The 7,406-nt window shown below is 41.1% G+C and overlaps 1 long non-coding RNA gene across 1 annotated transcript in view; it reads right to left on the reverse strand.

The window, feature by feature from the left end:
* Positions 1 to 351, reverse strand: part of LOC127916136 (uncharacterized) — an 835-nt gene extending 484 nt beyond the window's left edge. Inside the window, exons 1-2 of the long non-coding RNA XR_008093527.1 lie at positions 327 to 351; positions 1 to 39 (exon numbers count right to left, since the gene is read on the reverse strand). The exon at positions 1 to 39 is cut by the window's left edge and continues 2 nt beyond it. This is a non-coding gene — a long non-coding RNA (uncharacterized LOC127916136). The remainder of the gene's footprint in view (positions 40 to 326) is intronic.
* Positions 352 to 7,406: the final 7,055 nt, after the last annotated feature.

Here is a 7,406-nt window from a genome sequence, read left to right on the forward strand (position 1 = left end):
GGGAGAACATCATCTGACTATACAGGACCCTACTGTAACCTGGGAGAACATCCTCTGACTATACAGGACCCTACTGTAACCTGGGAGAACATCCTCTGACTATACAGGACCCTACTGTAACCTGGGAGAACATCCTCTGACTATACAGGACCCTACTGTAACCTGGGAGAACATCCTCTGACTATACAGGACCCTACTGTAACCTGGGAGAACATCCTCTGACTATACAGGACCCTACTGTAACCTGGGAGAACATCCTCTGACTATACAGGACCCTACTGTAACCTGGGAGAACATCCTCTGACTATACAGGACCCTACTGTAACCTGGGAGAACATCATCTGACTATACAGGACCCTACTGTAACCTGGGAGAACATCCTCTGACTATACAGGACCCTACTGTAACCTGGGAGAACATCACCATTTAGACAGCACCATTTATACAGCACCATTTATGCAGCACCATTTAGACAGCACTATTTACACAGCACCATGCAGACAGCACATTTAGACAGCACCATGCAGCCAGCACCATGCAGACAGCACCATGCAGACAGCACCATGCAGACAGCACATTTAGACAGCACCATGCAGCCAGCACCATGCAGACAGCACCATGCAGACAGCACCATGCAGACAGCACATTTTAGACAGCACCATGCAGACAGCACCATGCAGACAGCACCATACAGACAGCACCATGCAGACAGCACCCTGCAGACAGCACCATGCAGACAGAGCCTTTTAGACAGCACCATGCAGACAGCACCATACAGACAGCACCATGCAGACAGCACCATGCAGACAGCACCATTTAGACAGCACCATGCAGACAGCACCATACAGACAGCACCATTTAGACAGCACCATGCAGACAGCACCATGCAGACAGCACCATGCAGACAGCACCATTTAGACAGCACCATGCAGACAGCACCATGCAGACAGCACCATGCAGACAGCACCATGCAGACAGCACCTTTTAGACAGCACCATGCAGACAGCACCTTGTAGACAGCACCATTAGAGATTAAACAGTCACAACAACACTGATCCTCTGTTAGAGGTTAAACAACCAGAACACTGAACCTCTGTTAGAGGTTAAACAACCAGAACACTGAACCTCTGTTAGAGATTAAACAGTCACAACAACACTGAACCTCTGTTAGAGATTAAACAACCAGAACACTGAACCTCTGTTAGAGATTAAACAGTCCTAACACTGAACCTCTGTTAGAGATTAAACAGCTAACACTGAACCTCTGTTAGAGATTAAACAGTCACACAACATGAACCTCTGTTAGAGATTAAACACAGAACACTGAACCTCTGTTAGAGATTAAACAGCTAACACTGAACCTCTGTTAGAGGTTAAACAACCAGAACACTGGATCTCTGTTAGAGATTAAACAGTCCTAACACTGAACCTCTGTTAGAGATTAAACAGTCCTAACACTGAACCTCAGAGATTAAACAACCAGAACACTGAACCTCTGTTAGAGATTAAACAGTCCTAACACTGAACCTCTGTTAGAGGTTAAACAACCAGAACACTGAACCTCTGTTAGAGATTAAACAGTCACAACAACACTGAACCTCTGTTAGAGATTAAACAACCAGAACACCGAACCTCTGTTAGAGATTAAACAGTCCTAACACTGAACCTCTGTTAGAGATTAAACAGTCCTAACACTGAACCTCTGTTAGAGATTAAACAGTCACAACAACACTGAACCTCTGTTAGAGATTAAACAACCAGAACACTGAACCTCTGTTAGAGATTAAACAGTCCTAACACTGAACCTCTGTTAGAGGTTAAACAACCAGAACACTGGATCTCTGTTAGAGATTAAACAGTCCTAACACTGAACCTCTGTTAGAGATTAAACAGTCCTAACACTGAACCTCTGTTAGAGGTTAAACAGTCCTAACACTGAACCTCTGTTAGAGATTAAACAGTCCTAACACTGAACCTCTGTTAGAGATTAAACAGTCACAACATTTACATTTAAGTCATTTAGCAGACCTCTTATCCAGAGCGACTTACAAATGGTGCATACACCAGACATCCAGTGGAACAGCCATGCATCTAAATCTTTTTTTTTTTTGGGGGTGAGACAGCACTCTATCCTAGGTATTCCATGAAGAGGTGGGGAATACCTAGGATAGGTAAGTAAGGGTAAGTAACAACACTGAACCTCTGTTAGAGATTAAACAACCAGAACACTGAACCTCTGTTAGAGATTAAACAGTCCTAACACTGAACCTCTGTTAGAGATTAAACAGTCCTAACACTGAACCTCTGTTAGAGATTAAACAACCAGAACACCGAACCTCTGTTAGAGATTAAACAACCAGAACACTGAACCTCTGTTAGAGATTAAACAACCAGAACACTGAACCTCTGTTAGAGATTAAACAGTCCTAACACTGAACCTCTGTTAGAGATTAAACAGCCAGAACACTGAACCTCTGTTAGAGGTTAAACAGCCAGAATACTGAACCTCTGTTAGAGATTAAACAGTCCTAACACTGGACCTCTGTTAGAGATTAAACAGCCAGAACACTGAACCTCTGTTAGAGATTAAACAGTCCCAACACTGGACCTCTGTTAGAGATTAAACAGCCAGAACACTGAACCTCTGTTAGAGATTAAACAGTCCTAACACTGGACCTCTGTTAGAGATTAAACAGCCAGAACACTGAACCTCTGTTAGAGATTAAACAGTCCTAACACTGACCTCTGTTAGATATTAAACAACCAGAACACTGAACCTCTGTTAGAGATTAAACAACCAGAACACTGGACCTCTGTTAGAGATTAAACAGTCCTAACACTGAACCTCTGTTAGAGATTAAACAGCCAGAACACTGAACCTCTGTTAGATATTAAACATCCAGAACACTGAACCTCTGTTAGATATTAAACAGTCCTAACACTGAACCTCTGTTAGAGATTAAACAACCAGAACACTGAACCTCTGTTAGAGATTAAACAACCAGAACACTGAACCTCTGTTAGAGGTTAAACAGCCAGAACACTGAACCTCTGTTAGAGATTAAACAGTCCTAACACTGAACCTCTGTTAGAGATTAAACAACCAGAACACCGAACCTCTGTTAGAGATTAAACAACCAGAACACTGAACCTCTGTTAGAGATTAAACAGCCAGAACACTGGACCTCTGTTAGAGATTAAACAGTCCTAACACTGGACCTCTGTTAGAGATTAAACAGCCAGAACACTGGACCTCTGTTAGAGATTAAACAGTCCTAACACTGAACCTCTGTTAGAGATTAAACAGTCCTAACACTGAACCTCTGTTAGAGATTAAACAGTCCTAACACTGAACCTCTGTTAGAGATTAAACAGTCCTAACACTGAACCTCTGTTAGAGATTAAACAGTCCTAACACTGAACCTCTGTTAGAGATTAAACAACCAGAACACCGAACCTCTGTTAGAGATTAAACAACCAGAACACTGAACCTCTGTTAGAGATTAAACAACCAGAACACTGAACCTCTGTTAGAGATTAAACAGTCCTAACACTGAACCTCTGTTAGAGATTAAACAGCCAGAACACTGAACCTCTGTTAGAGGTTAAACAGCCAGAATACTGAACCTCTGTTAGAGATTAAACAGTCCTAACACTGGACCTCTGTTAGAGATTAAACAGCCAGAACACTGAACCTCTGTTAGAGATTAAACAGTCCTAACACTGGACCTCTGTTAGAGATTAAACAGCCAGAACACTGAACCTCTGTTAGAGATTAAACAGTCCTAACACTGGACCTCTGTTAGAGATTAAACAGCCAGAACACTGAACCTCTGTTAGAGATTAAACAGTCCTAACACTGGACCTCTGTTAGATATTAAACAACCAGAACACTGAACCTCTGTTAGAGATTAAACAACCAGAACACTGGACCTCTGTTAGAGATTAAACAGTCCTAACACTGAACCTCTGTTAGAGATTAAACAGCCAGAACACTGAACCTCTGTTAGATATTAAACAACCAGAACACTGAACCTCTGTTAGATATTAAACAGTCCTAACACTGAACCTCTGTTAGAGATTAAACAACCAGAACACTGAACCTCTGTTAGAGGTTAAACAGCCAGAACACTGAACCTCTGTTAGAGATTAAACAGTCCTAACACTGAACCTCTGTTAGAGATTAAACAGCCAGAACACTGGACCTCTATTAGAGATTAAACAGCCAGAACACTGAACCTCTGTTAGAGATTAAACAACCAGAACACTGAACCTCTATTAGAAATTAAACAGTCCTAACACTGGACCTCTGTTAGATATTAAACAACCAGAACACTGAACCTCTATTAGAGATTAAACAGCCAGAACACTGAACCTCTGTTAGAGATTAAACAACCAGAACACTGAACCTCTGTTAGAGATTAAACAGTCCTAACACTGAACCTCTGTTAGAGATTAAACAGCCAGAACACTGGACCTCTGTTAGAGATTAAACAGTCCTAACACTGAACCTCTGTTAGAGATTAAACAGCCAGAACACTGGACCTCTGTTAGAGATTAAACAACCAGAACACTGAACCTCTGTTAGAGATTAAACAGTCCTAACACTGGACCTCTGTTAGAGATTAAACAGCCAGAACACTGAACCTCTGTTAGAGATTAAACAGTCCTAACACTGAACCTCTGTTAGAGATTAAACAGCCAGAACACTGGACCTCTGTTAGAGATTAAACAGTCCTAACACTGGACCTCTGTTAGAGATTAAACAGCCAGAACACTGAACCTCTGTTAGAGATTAAACAACCAGAACACTGAACCTCTGTTAGATATTAAACAACCAGAACACTGAACCTCTATTAGAGATTAAACAACCAGAACACTGAACCTCTGTTAGAGATTAAACAGTCCTAACACTGAACCTCTGTTAGAGATTAAACAGCCAGAACACTGAACCTCTGTTAGAGATTAAACAGCCAGAACACTGAACCTCTGTTAGAGATTAAACAGTCCTAACACTGGACCTCTGTTAGAGATTAAACAGTCCTAACACTGGACCTCTGTTAGAGATTAAACAGTCCTAACACTGAACCTCTGTTAGAGATTAAACAGTCCTAACACTGGACCTCTGTTAGAGATTAAACAGCCAGAACACTGAACCTCTGTTAGAGATTAAACAACCAGAACACTGAACCTCTGTTAGAGATTAAACAGTCCTAACACTGAACCTCTGTTAGAGATTAAACAGCCAGAACACTGGACCTCTGTTAGAGATTAAACAGTCCTAACACTGGACCTCTGTTAGAGATTAAACAGCCAGAACACTGGACCTCTGTTAGAGATTAAACAACCAGAACACTGAACCTCTGTTAGAGATGAAACAGTCCTAACACTGGACCTCTGTTAGAGATTGAACAGCCAGAACACTGAACCTCTGTTAGAGATTAAACAGTCCTAACACTGGACCTCTGTTAGAGATTAAACAGCCAGAACACTGGACCTCTGTTAGAGATTAAACAGTCCTAACACTGGACCTCTGTTAGAGATTAAACAGCCAGAACACTGAACCTCTGTTAGAGATTAAACAACCAGAACACTGAACTTCTGTTAGATATTAAACAACCAGAACACTGAACCTCTATTAGAGATTAAACAGTCCTAACACTGAACCTCTGTTAGAGATTAAACAGCCAGAACACTGAACCTCTGTTAGAGATTAAACAGCCAGAACACTGAACCTCTGTTAGAGGTTAAACAGCCAGAACACTGAACCTCTATTAGAGATTAAACAGTCCTAACACTGGACCTCTGTTAGAGATTAAACAGTCCTAACACTGGACCTCTGTTAGAGATTAAACAGTCCTAACACTGAACCTCTGTTAGAGATTAAACAGTCCTAACACTGGACCTCTGTTAGAGATTAAACAGCCAGAACACTGAACCTCTGTTAGAGATTAAACAACCAGAACACTGAACCTCTGTTAGAGATTAAACAGTCCTAACACTGAACCTCTGTTAGAGATTAAACAGCCAGAACACTGAACCTCTTAGAGATTAAACAACCAGAACACTGAACCTCTATTAGAGATGAAACAGTCCTAACACTGGACCTCTGTTAGATATTAAACAACCAGAACACTGAACCTCTATTAGAGATTAAACAGCCAGAACACTGAACCTCTGTTAGAGATTAAACAGCCAGAACACTGAACCTCTGTTAGATATTAAACAACCAGAACACTGAACCTCTGTTAGATATTAAACAGTCCTAACACTGAACCTCTGTTAGAGATTAAACAACCAGAACACTGAACCTCTGTTAGAGGTTAAACAGCCAGAACACTGAACCTCTGTTAGAGATTAAACAGCCAGAACACTGAACCTCTATTAGAGATTAAACAGCCAGAACACTGAACCTCTGTTAGAGATTAAACAACCAGAACACTGAACCTCTATTAGAGATTAAACAGTCCTAACACTGGACCTCTGTTAGATATTAAACAGCCAGGACACTGAACCTCTGTTAGAGATTAAACAACCAGAACACTGAACCTCTGTTAGAGATTAAACAACCAGAACACTGAACCTCTGTTAGAGATTAAACAGTCCTAACACTGAACCTCTGTTAGAGATTAAACAGCCAGAACACAGGACCTCTGTTAGAGATTAAACAGTCCTAACACTGGACCTCTGTTAGAGATTAAACAGCCAGAACACTGGACCTCTGTTAGAGATTAAACAACCAGAACACTGAACCTCTGTTAGAGATTAAACAGTCCTAACACTGGACCTCTGTTAGAGATTAAACAGTCCTAACACTGGACCTCTGTTAGAGATTAAACAGCCAGAACACTGAACCTCTGTTAGAGATTAAACAACCAGAACACTGAACCTCTATTAGAGATTAAACAGCCAGGACACTGAACCTCTGTTAGAGATTAAACAACCAGAACACTGAACCTCTGTTAGAGATTAAACAGCCAGAACACTGAACCTCTGTTAGAGATTAAACAACCAGAACACTGAACCTCTGTTAAAGATTAAACAGTCCTAACACTGAACCTCTGTTAGAGATTAAACAGCCAGAACACTGAACCTCTGTTAGATATTAAACAACCAGAACACTGAACCTCTGTTAGATATTAAACAGTCCTAACACTGAACCTCTGTTAGAGATTATATATAAACAACCAGAACACTGAACCTCTGTTAGAGGTTAAACAGCCAGAACACTGAACCTCTGTTAGAGATTAAACAGTCCTAACACTGAACCTCTGTTAGAGATTAAACAGCCAGAACACTGGACCTCTATTAGAGATTAAACAGCCAGAACACTGAACCTCTGTTAGAGATTAAACAACCAGAACACTGAACCTCTATTAGAGATTAAACAGTCCTAACACTGGACC

This window comes from Oncorhynchus keta, chromosome 4 (assembly GCF_023373465.1).
Source record: "Oncorhynchus keta strain PuntledgeMale-10-30-2019 chromosome 4, Oket_V2, whole genome shotgun sequence".
In the NCBI taxonomy this organism is placed as follows: Eukaryota; Metazoa; Chordata; class Actinopteri; order Salmoniformes; family Salmonidae; genus Oncorhynchus; species Oncorhynchus keta.